The sequence below is a fragment of the Papaver somniferum genome, chromosome 2 (genome assembly GCF_003573695.1).
Source record: "Papaver somniferum cultivar HN1 chromosome 2, ASM357369v1, whole genome shotgun sequence".
NCBI lineage: Eukaryota > Viridiplantae > Streptophyta > Magnoliopsida > Ranunculales > Papaveraceae > Papaver > Papaver somniferum.
The window spans coordinates 109403448-109418601 of record NC_039359.1 but is presented as its reverse complement, the minus strand read 5'-3'; positions in this window follow the sequence as shown (position 1 = coordinate 109418601).

Sequence of the window (15154 nt, the reverse complement as noted above, 5' to 3'; positions counted from 1 at the left end):
TTGGATATTCTAATTGATTGATCTTAACACACAACCTGTGATATTTCAATTATATAACAAAATATAATGCGGAATAGAAATAACACAGACACCAGAAATTTTGTTAACGAGGAAACCGCAAATGCAGAAAAACCCCGGGACCTAGTCCAGATTGAACACCACATTGTATTAAGCCGCTACAGACACTAGCCTACTACAAACTAACTTCGCTCTGGACTATAGTTGAACCCTAATCAATCTCACACAAGGTAGTCAATATCGTGTATCAGTATCGTACAGGTCGGGTCCTATACACCTATACAAAAGATAATTTATATTTTTACAGGCGATACACCATTAATATATTTTTTAATATTTATTATTTATCAAACAAAAAAACATATTGATATAACTATAGTGGAAGATAATATAACCATAATAGAAAATAATAATTGTTGCAAACTTACTTCAATCTTACAAAATAAAAGGTGATTAGAGGCTTATATTGTTAACAACAAAACCAAGCATTGGCAGAAATGTATATCAGCCCATTTACATCACATTTACAGTAATTACATCTACCATTATCATATACCGAAGTTACCAAAATTAGTGGAGTTACTTTCTTGAACTAACAGTTCAAGAAATCATATCAAAATACAAAAAACATTAGTGATATACCAAGTCTGACATTAGTTACATCTCTAGAAAACAGAATCAGAGGCAAAAAAACATGGGAATCATACTACCATTAGTTAGATTTCTAAAGTAGATCATCCATAATAGCGTTTGCAGGATCATCCAAAGGGCGTCCAACACCATATAATCCCTCGCTGGCAGGTACTTGAGCTTCACAATTAAAATCCGAATCAAATTCATCGTCCACGACATCAATTGGAGAGTGGATCCTAAGAAATCGTCGGCTACTCCTTGTAACTGGTCCTAAACTGATACCCATAGCATGGTTTTCTTGAGCACCTGTAAACTCATCAGCTTAATGAAGCAAATCACTCAAGTTCGCAGGGTCCAACCAGCTATCATCTTCATCAAGTGCATCCAAAGAAAAGGATTTCAGGGCCCCAGAATTATGTCTTTGTATTTATTCGTATCTGTGCTGCAATTTCTTTTTGTATTGAATATAAACACAGTCATTCAACTTCTTTTGTAAGAAACGATTGCGCCTCGTTGTATGCATCTGATGGGCGGAAAACGACACATGAATGCACATAAGAAGAAGTTACAAATAGAACAGTACTACTGTCAGTTGAAAAGTCTAATAATTATCTAAGAACAGAACAAGAATGTTTTTGTTTGTTGACATGAAAACATATTGCTTTACTTATCTTGTTACTACTAGTCTACCACTCTTTGTCTATCAACATTCAAGTCTAGTAATCTCATTGCGTAATTCTCATATATGAATTTATGAACATGTAACAATTATAAAGGATTGAGTACTTACATTGCCGAATGTGCTCCAATTTCGCTCACACGACGAAGCACTACAAGTTTGGCTCAAGACCCTTATCGCAAATTTTTGGAGTTCTGGAACATCCATACCGCTGGAAGTGATCCACCAATCATCTGTAATAAATACCAAGCAAATAAGAAAAAGCTTACAAGGTGTTGTAGTATCCCTGAACTATAATAAAGTACATGTTTTTTTTTTGTTATCTATGTTTTAAATAAGAAAATGCTTACAAGGTGTTGTAGTATCCCTGCTTCTGACTGCAGCTCTCGTTCCTGACGCTCCATATGCATCGCTGTACAATCTCAACTGATTTATAGCTTTATCATGATCGTTGTCGTCAGTTATGAGCTTTTCAATTGCATTAAAAAGTCCTCTCTTTAGCTTCGAACACTTTGAGCTACTGTTCATTTCTTCTTGCGGAATCTTATAAAATATTGACGGGTTCAAGTACCAAGTTGCTGCATGGAGAGGGTGATCTAACTGGTCCTCCCATATTTTATTAACAATAGACATGATCTTGTCCAAATTCCTTTTATCTTCTCTAAATGTCATCTGTAGCCTTTCCCTTTCCAATCTCATTGCTTCATATATAACACCCATGGTTGTCTTCAGCTCGATATCCACCATTCTTACCACATCTACTAAAGGTTTCAACACCTTACAAGAGAAATCACAGTGCACCCAAAATGCACCACTAGCAAAAATCTTAACAATCATTTTCCCCATAACTTCTTTAGCTACACTAGACTGCATGCACTTCTCATTGACAAACATCATTTGCAATGCATTTTTATGCTCAAGAAGGCTTTCAAGTATATAATATTGGGTTGCAAATCTAGTCTTTGCAGACTGATGCAACTCTTTCTGCCCCGTCATTTCTCTCATCAAATCTAACACTTGGAAATGAGCATAAATGTATGTAACAACTTTCTTACCTAGAGTGACAGCTCTTTTTATCGGTGTAAGCTTCTTACCAAGATCTTCCAGCATTAAGTTGACGCAGTGGGCAGCACACGGAGTCCAATATAAGGTTGGATGATTAATCATTAAAAGCTTCCGAGCAGCCTTAAAATTAGAACCATGATCACTAATAAATTGTACAATATTACCAATCCCAACATCTTCAATCACCTCATTAACAAGCTCAGTTATGTAAAATTGATCATTCGTTCGTGATGATGCATCCACCGACTCAAGAAGACTGATCCTTTTGGATAATTTACCACGAAGTTAATAAGATGACGCCCCTTTCCATCTGTCCAACCATCAGAAATAATAGAACAACCAAATCTCTTCCAATGTGGTCTAAACGTCTCAACAAACTTCTTCATTTCTTCAAGTTGCCTATTGAAGAGAGTTGAACGGATATGATAGTATGATGGTGCCGGTAGAACTAACAACAAAGATAGAGAAAACAGATGCCATCAGTGTAAGACAATATACATAGAAGAAACATACAGTTAGATATATTGTAACATACAACAGTGATAAACACAACGTAAGCCCCATTCAAGCTCATAACACCTCACTTGTAGTACTACATCTTATTAAGAAGAAACATACAACAATGATGAACACTTGTAGTCTTTGGATATACTCGGGAACAATACACATATCCTGAACGAACTTGGAAGGAGGTTATAAGAGTTAGAAATCGTTTTGAAAATCTTAACATTTAACAGTTCATGGAAATATTAGCAGAGATGAACTGAGTACCAATCGTCGAGTACTTAGTAGTTTCAATTAGATGTTTCCCATGAAAATACAACAGTTTATGAATACCAGCAGAGATGTTAACATTTAACAGTTCATACAAATATTGGCATTGAGACAATCCAGAAATACAAAAACGAAATTGAAAAAGATAACATCGGCATTATATGACATACCTTTTCCATAATCTCCAATAGAATTGATCTGGAAACTAGGGGAACGTACAATATTAAAAGGTATAACATTTTCGGTCATCCAAGCCGATATACTATCCCAGGCTTTATCTTCAGCTTCTTTTTGGTATCACTTTGTCTCTCGAGTGTTGTTTGCTTCACTTTTGAGAAATCATTTTACATGAATTCTTCAATAGGACCTCTTACATTACTTATGCCTTTAAATTTTCTTTTAGATGGAACAATTACATCAGCTTCAACCTCATGTACCTCAATATCTTCGTCCCCTCCAGATTCTCTATCAAAATCAGCAGATGCATACATCAGATCAATCTGACCCCTGCGAACCTTTTCTTTCTTCTTTAATATATCAACATCTCTAATCTTGGCAATAACTTCTCTAGTAGCACTAGGACATCTTGTAACTTCCCCTCGCTTACTCAATATATGCAACTTGAACCTAGTGATTCCCCCCAGATATTAGTTTCTTGCATAACTTACAAATAAGGGTGTTTCTTTTAGAAGTGCTTTCAGCCCATTCCCAAGCAATATTTTTCTTCGGATCTTGAGCGGTATTCTGAGCTTCAGTGGCAGTCCAAGATTGAGAAGCAATATCCAGTAGTAATGGATCACTTTCCATATTTAGCCTGAAATTGAAAACCACCCACTCCAATTATGATACAGATTTAGGAAAGATTGGTTAAATCTTCCAAAACTGTTGCGTAAATGAGAGATGGTGATAATACTCACTCGTAGAGAATGAAAATAATAATTCGTTCAAGAGTGACTTCTATACATGAAACATATCATCATAATTTCAACAAAAATGAATCAAATTCAATGAACTACAAAGAACCTGCTGATAAACTACTTCAATCAAAATTCCAACATAAAGCTTCTACTGATAAACTACATCAATCAAATTCCACCGCAAAGTCAAGCTAAAACCTTCTAGATATCCTGGCCACTATAAACTACATTCTTATCGTTTTCTCTACACAAGCTAACTCAAGTATTACTAATACTCTAGAAGGGTTCTACTGATAAACTACATCAATCAACCATGTAGGTTTCAAACAAACTGACTTCTCGGTTTCACTAAACTGAAATTAGGACGAAAATATCACAAAATCACAGAATCAATTTGAATGACAAGAAATTAGAACGAAAATATCAGTTAGATCTTACCGATTTAGTAAGGTATTCCGCAGCTTCTCGGCTGCAGATAGAGTGAAAAACGGTTGTGCAAGAGATGGGAGGAAAACACTATGAGATTAGGGTATTTAACACTTGGAATTGAATTACGCAAATACCCTCCCCTATATTTTAGGTGTACAAGTGAAACTGGTTTATCAGCCTGTACAGGACGATACAGGTGTTTTTATCGTTCCTCCTTCGTATCGCCGATATTTGTTGTATCGTACAGATTTTTTCCGATATCCTATAAAAACCTGTATTATCGGCTTGTACAACCGATATTAACTACCTTGATCTCACGCTGATTCAAGGTACATTTGCGCTCCTTACATCAATCTTATTAACCGTATTCGTCTTTCTCATAACTAGTTCAAACGACTCATAAGAACTAGTTGAAGAGTTGTTCAATTGCTTAGGTCTTTATTCATAGACACAACTGAAACAAAATCGTTTTGATCCATTTGAATCAATTCATGAACAATATACCCACGGTTTGTAAAGATTGCATTCCTTATAATTTATTGTTTTAAGTTCATGAACTACCGATTTGAGAAATAACCAGCTTGGGTACGCGTACGGGTATGCGTACTTTAGCTACCAGATTTGAGTTGGCTTTGGTTTCCAAACTCAACAGAATTTTTTGGGTAGAAAAGTTCTTCCGGTACGCGTACGGTTAAGCGTACCTAAGGTGACTGGTTTATGAGTTCGTAAACTCCAAACTCAACAGAATTTTCTGGGAGGAAAAGTTCCGCCAGTACGCGTACCTAACCTGTCTCCTTCACTAATACCGCATGCACACATATGCACGCACTTGGTTTCCGGTACATGGATTTATACACTAATATGCGAACACACTATATATGCTTATATCCATAGATGGTAATCTCAACTCTACATTTCAACCATTGAAACATTCTTCTATAATGTTATAACAATCGTTATTCACGACTATCGTCATCAAAGCTATTTTCAAGATTGAAACATCATCATGAATTTCGTCACGGGTAAAGATGAAAATGGTTAAAGCGAAATCTTACCAACACATATTTCGAGAAAAAGATAGGCGAGTAAACTCGGCTCGGAATAGCAAATGTGTATGTATGAAAACTATCATACTTATACGACTACTGTTTCAAGTTTAGGAGATAGAGTAAACTTTTGAGTGATAGATAAGTTCAAGTCTCCACATACCTTTTATTCAGATGAAGTTCCACTGGTTCCTCGAGTAGTTATTCGTCTTCGTAAGATGATCGCCATGGAGTCTGGATCTCAACTACACTTAACTATCCTAGACCGAGACTTAGTCATAAGTAAACTAGAAATCAAGACATATAGTTTTGATCACTAATATTGACAAACATGCTTGAGATAGCAACGCATGCGAGTTCGACCGAGTAATGCTCTAACAATCTCCCCCTTTGTCAATTTTAGTGACAAAACTATCAATACATATGGATTACAAAATAAATAAAACTTTGTAACTTCTCGTCCACATGCTTGATCTCCTTGGTGCTTCAACATTACTCGAAACTTCGTCTTTTCCACATACTCCCATGATTCCATAGATGTTCATTTCAGCATCATAGTTGTTGAAGTTCCGTAGCCATAACAATAAGAAAACAAAAGCTCTCGATCATTGTTATATAGTGTCATAGTATTATTACACAGCATCAAATTTTTTATATCACAACTTCGACAATAATACTATGGTGATATGTATCACTCCCCCTTAGTCAATACTTCGTCTCAATACAAAAACCACTCTCCCTTACATAATGATCCGAAAACCATATATATTTGTAGTGTGAACTACATATTAATTCTCCTCCTTTTTGTCAATAAAATTGGCAAAGGTACGAAAATGAGATCCTAATGAAATTTCCATGGAGACACTTCAAGACCAAAGAAAAGTATATATCAACTTTTTTTAGATGCAATCATAAAGCCGAAGCTAAATGCATTCATCATGGAGTTTATAAAGATGCAAGATAACTCCTCAAATATTCCACAGCCGCACTCCCCACAAAGATATGGAAATTAAGCGCAAGTTCAAAAGAACTCTCCCCTATTTGATGTCATTCCCGAAAGAGCAACAAGAGCGACCTTACTTTTACGAGAAAAGAAGAATTTTTTTGGACACCAAAAACCACAAAATGATTTTGTATCCAAAAATTCTCAATTAAACTAATCACAAGAGGACCCATGATTAATTTAACCGGAATACACAACCAAAATAACCACAAATGAATCTATGATTAGGTTAGTTGGAAATCCTCATACAAGAAACTTATGGAGCCACACAGTATATACATAAAATATGGATCATAGAAGATAAATACTGCGGAATATACAAAGATTCATTCTATTTTCCATCACTATTTGCACAATGACATACAATAGACACAATCTTTGTAAACAAAAGATTTTAACCTATCTTCCATCAATAAATGACATAATAGGCTTAACTTTTGTTTGTCAAAAGTTCATCGATCTTGTATCAATACATGCATATCGACATATAAACGAGATAACTTTTGACATTGTATGGGACAATAATAGTTCACGGACGCAAACACACATATCCCATAACATATTGCAATATATAAAACCATAAAGATTAATACTGCAAAATCATCTTCCAAAACAACTTTAGAATTTAAATAAATAAATCTAAAAACATGAAGATGAAAACGTTGGACATAGCTATGTGTACTCACAATAATGGCTATTCCAAACCCTAGTTATCCTTCTTAAATAAAAACAAGAATAAAAATTCTCTTAAGAAGTTTTACTAGACATTAAGATCTTTGAAAAATTCCTTGTCGTCCCCGAACTCCTTGTCGTCAACAGCCATTGGAACATATGGTTCATGGAGAAAGGAGTCAATACCAATAAACCTTCTTGGCTGATGATGTTGAACCAGGGCCTTCTGAATTTCCAATGATCTTAAAACGCAAGCCTTTATTTGCTGAATCTCTTTTTTTTTTCCAGCTTCAACTCTTCAAGAACATCTGAAAACTTCAGAGAGTTTGAAGGAACATCTCTTGGCTTCCTCACATTCTTTGTTTTTCTTTTTAAAGTTGAAGACAATTGAGATTTGTCTTTTTCCTTAGTGATTGACGGCTTAACAATCATATTGATATCTTTCCCATCAGGAGACATGGTGCTTGGAGTATCCATGAAAGCACGGTTTTGTGAGAGGAGTTCACAATCAAACCTCAACAAGTAGTCTTAAGATATAAAGAATATCAGAGAAGGAAAAAGGAATGTAGGGTTTCGAAACCTTTAAACAGGTTCGTACACGTCCAACTCACAACCCTATAAAGAGTAGAATTATCGATAATAACCCCTTCTTTTGGTAAACCGATCCCTTCCATTATCAACAATGATATGGAAGAATTCCAAAAACCAAACAACACACAGCTAAAAAAAAAAACTTAAAGAAAATTATTTTTAAAGCCTGTGGTGTGCAACATCTTGTCTCTTTTGAACATGCACATGAAACAAGATGCACATGACAACACAATCAAGTTGTGCTGTGGTGAACAACAATTTGTCCACCATGACCCTTTTGGTTGGAATTCATGGAAACCTGACTTTACGTATGTTTATACCATGTTTTCTTCTCTAATGGCCTATATCTATCTTTGGAAACTAATCTCTTCGAGGAAGATAAGATCTTACATATCTCAGTTGTTTTCTCTGCGAGTTTAAGCTTGGTGGCTAGACGATCTGCTCTTCGTTGAAGCTTGTTGACATATCTCATCTTGTGTTTGTATTTGAAACACTTTGAAACTGATGTCCCTTGAGATAACAATAGGAACATGTCAACGCAAAAGATGATTCAGGCGCCTTTGAAACACAAGCTGCTAGGCACAAGGTAGATCTTGAAACATTAAACAAGGGGTTTCCAAGAAAAGGGTCAATTGATTCTTCCATCTTGATTGGGATCTCTTCTAAAAGATTATCAAGATTGATGTATGTATTGCTACAATTATCAAAATCAATATTTTCACATAGAAAAGCAACACTTGATTTTTTGTCTTCATCAGAATCATAATTGTCAGACATCTCATCAAGTGTCGCAGCAAGACCTTTGTTTCCAGTGTATGTTCTACGATTTGGGAATTCGTTTGCAAAATGACCAAAACCTTTACACTTAAAGCACTGAGCCATATCCTCGTCATCAGTTTCATATATGTCCCTTTTTTTAGGAGGAATACGATTATGAGGTTTGACTGATGCTTTTGGCTTATCTCTGGAGAACCATTTACTTCTCGTCAACAGAAGATCTTAAATTTGTCTTGTGATTATCGAGACTGATTTGTCAAGATCTTCATCTGATGAATCCGTCTCAGAGTGATCATCTTCAGAGATATACACATTTTTATTTTTATCAAGTAATTTTGTGTCTTTCAGTGCTTTGAACGCAACATCCTTAGATTTCGATGAATGCTCGTGATCAAAGATCTTAAGTTTCCCAACCAACGTATTTCTGGAGAGATTATCAAGGTTATTTCCCTCAACGATGACATGCTTCTTAGAATCGTATATAGATGGCAGCGATCTGAGAATTTTCATCACAATGTCCTTTTCAGGAATTGTCTTACCCAATGCAAAAGATGCATTAACAATTTCAGACACTTTGTGATTAAACTCATCAAATGAATCTTCATCTGTCATACGAAGGCTTTCCCAATCGGAATTTAGGTTTTGAAGCCTGGCTTCCTTTTCACTGGTATTTCCTTCAAGTACGGTTTCTAAGATATCTCACGCATCTTTAGACCTAGTGCAATTTGATACATGGTGTTGTAGATTTGGGGTACTGGCATGTATGATGGCATTCAAACCGCCAGAGTTTTGCTTTATAGCAAGTATCTCAGCAGCATCGTATTCGCCAATATTCTTTGGAAAAGTAGCGTTACCTATTGCCACAACGGGAGCATCATAGCCATTAACTACATATACCCATGATTGAAAATCACGTGCTTGAAGAAAAGCTCGCATAAAAATTTTCCACCATAAGTAGTTTGAGCCATCGAAGACTGGTGGTACGTTAATAGAGATAGCACCTCTGTCCATAGAGTCAGATCGCTACAAACACAGATTTTTGAGGTATTAAGCGTGTTTGCCTGCTCTAATACCAATTGAAAATGCGGGGGTCTAACAACCTCACCCAATATTTCGATTAGCAATCTGTATGGACTAACTCCAATATACTTTCTAGAGAATCAACTAGACAGTTAGACTCAATCCATAGAAAAATATATCAACGAGCGAATATCTCGATCTCTCGATTTGATCTATACTCAAGCAAATAGAAATCTACGAGTCTTTATCAAATACTAGAGAGATAAACTTGGATGGTACCAAAGACCAATATCCAAGTATCAATCAATTTAAATCAACAACAAAAGGTTGGATATTCTAATTGATTGATCTTAACGCACAACCTGTGATATTTCAATTATATAACAAAATATAATGCGGAATAGAAATAACACATACACCAGAAAATTTGTTAACGAGGAAACCGCAAATGCAGAAAAACCCCGAGACCTAGTCCAGATTGAACACCACACTGTATTAAGCCGCTACAGACACTATCCTACTACAAACTAACTTCGGTATGGACTGTAGTTGAACCCTAATCAATCTCACACTGATTCAAGGTACAGTTGCGCTCCTTACGTCTCTGATCCCAGCAGGATACTACACACTTGATTCCCTTAGATGATCTCACCCACAACTAAGAGTTGCTACGACCCAAAGTCGAAGACTTTAATAAACAAATCTGTATCACACAGAAAAGTCTATGATAATAGATAAATCTGTCTCCCACAGATAAACCTATGAGTTTTGTTACGTCTTTTGATAAATCAAGGTGAATAAGAACTAATTGATAATCGGGACTTATATTCCCGAAGAACAACCTAGTATTATCAATCACCTCACAATAATCTAACTCATATGGTAGCGAAACTAGATATTTCGGAATCACAAGTTTGTGATTTCTTTTTATCTTGCCCTATCAGAGATATAATCTTAAGTCAATTATTCAATTGAACTCGTTCGATAGAAAATGAAAAGATCATATCACTCAACTACAAGAGAAGTAGTTTCGTATGGCTTTACAATTCCAATGAAGTCTTTCAGTCGTTAACCTATAGGGTATCGAGAAGAAACCTAAGGTTAAAGTAGAATCGACTCTAGCAAAACCAACTAGTATCACACATGAGGTGTGGGGATTAGTTTTTCCAGTTGCTAGATGTCTCCTTTATATAGTTTTCAAATCAGGGTTTGCAATCTAAGTTACCTTGGTAACAAAGCATTCAATATTCACCGTTAGATGAAAAACCTGATTCAACCAAGCTAATATATTTCAACCGTTAGATCGAAAACTTAGCTTGTCACACACAAATGAAATGTATTCATTTAGTTTTGAGTAACCGTACCTAAACATGTACACTTAGTTGGTTCACAAATAGTTAACCAATGGTTAGCCATATGAGCACTTTAATATTAACCGTATTCATCTTTCTCATAACTAGTTCAAATGACTCATAAGAACTAATTGAAGAGTTGTTCAATTGCTTAGGTCTTTATTCATAGAAACAATTGAAACAAAATCGTTTTGATCCATTTGAATCAATTCCTTATAATTTATTGTTTTAAGTTCATGAACTACCGATTTGAGAAATAACCAGATTGGGTACGCGTACGGGTATGCGTACCTTATCTACCGAATTTGAGTTAGCTTTGGTTTCCAAATTCAGCAGAATTCTTCGGGTAGAAAAGTTCCGCCAGTCGCGTACTTAAGGTGACTGGTTTATGAGTTCGTAAACTCCAAACTCAGCAGAATTTTCCGGGAGGAAAAGTTCCACCAGTACGCATACGGGTACGCGTACCTAACCTGTCTCCTTCACCAATACCGCATGCACACATATGCACGCACTTGGTTTCCGGTACATGGATTTATACACTAATGTGCGAACACACTATATATGCTTATATCCATGGAATGGTAATCTCAACTCTACATTTCAATTATTGAAACATTCTTCTATAATGTTATAACAATCGTTTTTCACGACTATCGTCATCAAAGCTATTTTCAAGATTGAAACGTCATCATGACTTTTGTCACGGCTAAAGATGAAAATGGTTAAAGCGAAAGCTTACCAACACATATTTTGAGAAAAAGATAGGCGAGTAAACTCGGCTCGAAATAACAAATGTGTATGTATGAAAACTATCATACTTATACGACTATTATTTCAAGTTTAGGAGATATAGTAGACTTCTGAGTGATAGATAAGTTCAAGTCTCCACATACCTTTTAGTCGGATGAAGTTCCACTGGTTCCTCGAGTAGTTCTTCGTCTTCGTAAGATGATCGCCATGGAGTCTGGAGCTCAACTACACTTAACTATCCTAGACCGAGACTTAGTTATAAGTAAACTAGAAATCAAGACATATAGTTTTGATCACTAATATTGACAAACATGCTTAAGATAGCAACGCATACGAGTTCGACCAAGCAATGCTCTAACGTACTTCTTCCACATAATGCTTAGACCTTGTTCTTTTCCGGAGAGGTCTAATGGTTCTTTAGAAATCAACCTTTTCGGAGAGGGGTTTAGTTTACATACCTCAGACGATTTTTGAACAAGTTTAACCTTGTTTGCTAACGATTTGCTCTCTATTGAAGTTTGTTGACATATCTTACTTTATGTTTGTACTCGAAGCAATTAGAGAGCTTGTGACCCTTAAGAGTACATTAAGAACATGTCAAAGTGGAGGATGGTTCAGACACCATAGCGGAGCAGGCTGCTAGAAAAATTGTGGTACCTGAAACATTAGAAATAGAATCTACAGTAGATAGAGAAAAATCCATTATATCCTCCAAAACTATTAAAGAAGTATCTACAGGAAAAATATCAAGATTGATGTGAGTATTGCTACAATTATCAAAATTAATATTTCCAGCAAGGAGCGCAACACTTGATTTTTCATCTTCATTTGAATCATAGTGATCAGACATTTCATCAAGAGTTGCAGCAAGACCTTTGTTTCCAATGTATTTTCTACGATTTGGACATTCATTTGAAAAATGACCAAAGCCTTTACACTTGAAGCATTGTGGCATATCCTCGTGATCAGTATCGTCAGTATTCCTGTTTTTAGGAGGAACATGATTATGAGGTTTAGCTGATGACTTAGGTTTATCTCTAGTGAACCGTTTACTTCTCTTCAAAAGAAGATCTCTAAACTGTCTTGTGATCAACGAGACTGACTTGTCAAGATCTTCATCTGATGAATCAGTCTCAGAAGGATCATCTTCAGAGATACCAACACTGTTACTTTTATCAAGTAGTTCAGTGTTCTTTTGTGCTTTAAAAGCAATATCCTTTCCAGATTTGGATACATGCTCATGACCAAAGATCTTTAACTTTCCAACGAGAGTATTTCTGGAAAGCACATCAAGGTTATTTCCTTCAACGATGGCATGTTTCTTAGAATCGTATCTAGATGGCATTGATCTGAGAATTTTATCACAATGTCCTTTTCAGGAATAGTCTTACCCAACGCAAAAGATGCATTAACAATTTCAGAAACTTTGTGATTAAACTCATCAAATGAATCTTCATCTGCCATACGAAGGTTTTCCCAATCAGAATTTAGGTTTTGAAGCCTAGCTTCTTTTTCAAAGGTATTCCCTTCAAATACGGTTTCTAAGATATCCCAAGCATCTTTAGACTGAGTGCACGTAGTCACGTGGTGCTGAAGATCTGGGGTAATGGCATGGATGATTGCATTCAATCCATCAGAATTCTGCTTTGTAGCAAGAATATCGACAGCATCATAATCACCGATATCCTTTGGAACAGTTACAATGCCTATTGTAACAACCGGAGGATTATACTCGTTAACAACGTAAACACATGATTGAAAATCACGCGCTTGAAGAAAGGCACGCATAATAATTTTCCACCATAAGTAATTGGAGCTGTCGAAGACTAGCGGTACGTTTATAGAGATAACACTTTTGTCCATAGAGTCAGATCGCTACAAACACAAACTTATAAGGTCTTAAACGTGTTTTCCTGCTCTGATACCAACTGAAAAAGCGTGGGTCTAACAACCACACTCAGTATTTCTCTTAGCAATTTGTATGGACTAACTCCAATATACTTTCAAGAGAATCAACTAGATAGTCTTAAGAAAAGTATATCAAAGAGTTATATCTCAATTTCTCAATTCAATCCGCAATCAAACAAATAGGAATTTGCGAGCCTGATTGAATATAAGAAATAACTTGGACGGTATCAAAAACCAATATCCAAGTGTGAATAAATATATATCAACAACCAAAGGTTGGATTATTTAATTGATTGAACTTACGCACAACCTGTGATATTTCAATTATATAAACAAATATAATGCGGAAAAAAAATAACACAAACACCAGATATTTTGTTAACGAGGAAACCGCAAATGCAGAAAAACCCCGGGACCTAGTCCATATTTGAACACCACATTGTATTAAGCCGCTACAGACACTAGCCTATTACAAGTTAACTTCGGACTGGAATGTAGTTGAGCCCTAACCAATCTTACACTGATCAAGGTACAGTTGGGTTCCTTACGCCTCTTGAACCACGCCTATGCACACTTGTTTCCCTTAGCTGATCTCACCCACAACTAAGAGTTGCTACGACCCAAAGTCGAAGACTTGATAAACAAATATGTATCACACAGAAAAGTCTATTGAATAGATAATTCTGTCTCCCACAGATATACCTACGAGTTTTGTTCTGTCTTTTGATAAATCAAGGTGAACATGAACCAATTGATAAACCGGACTTATATTCCCGAAGAACAACCTAGTATTATCAATCACCTCACAATAATCTTAATCGATTAACGAAACAAGATATTGTGGAATCACAAACGATGAGACGAAGATGTTTGTGACTACGTTTCAATCTTTCCTATCGGAGAATAAATCTCGAGCAAATATTAAAGAACATAGTACTCAATCACAATAGAAAACAGCAAGATCAGAACACGCAACTACGGAGAAAATGGTTGGGTCTGGCTTCATGATCCCAATGAAGTCTTCAATTCGTTAACCTACAGGGTTTGGAAAAACCTAAGGTTAAAGGAGAATCGACTCTAGCCGCAACTAATATCACACATGAGGTATGGGGATTTGGTTTCCTAGTTGCTAGAGTTCTCCTTTAAATAGTCTCCAAATGAGGGTGTGCAATCAATGTTACCTTGGTAACAAAGCATTCAATATTCACCGTTAGATGAAAACCTTATTAGATTCAAGCTAATATCTTTCAACCGTTAGATAGAACTTAACTTGATATACACAAATGAAATGTACCATAATTTAGATAAAGGTGACCGTACCTAAAAGTGTACACTTAGTTGGTTCAATAATAGTTAACCAATGGTTATCCGTATGAGCACTTTCATATCAACCTTATTCATCTTTATCACAGCTAGTTCAAATGACTCAAATGAAACTAGTTAGAGAGTTGTTCAATTGCTTATATTTTGTAAGGATTAACCTTACAAATTATCCCAAAAACGAAGAGAATCCCTAAGGA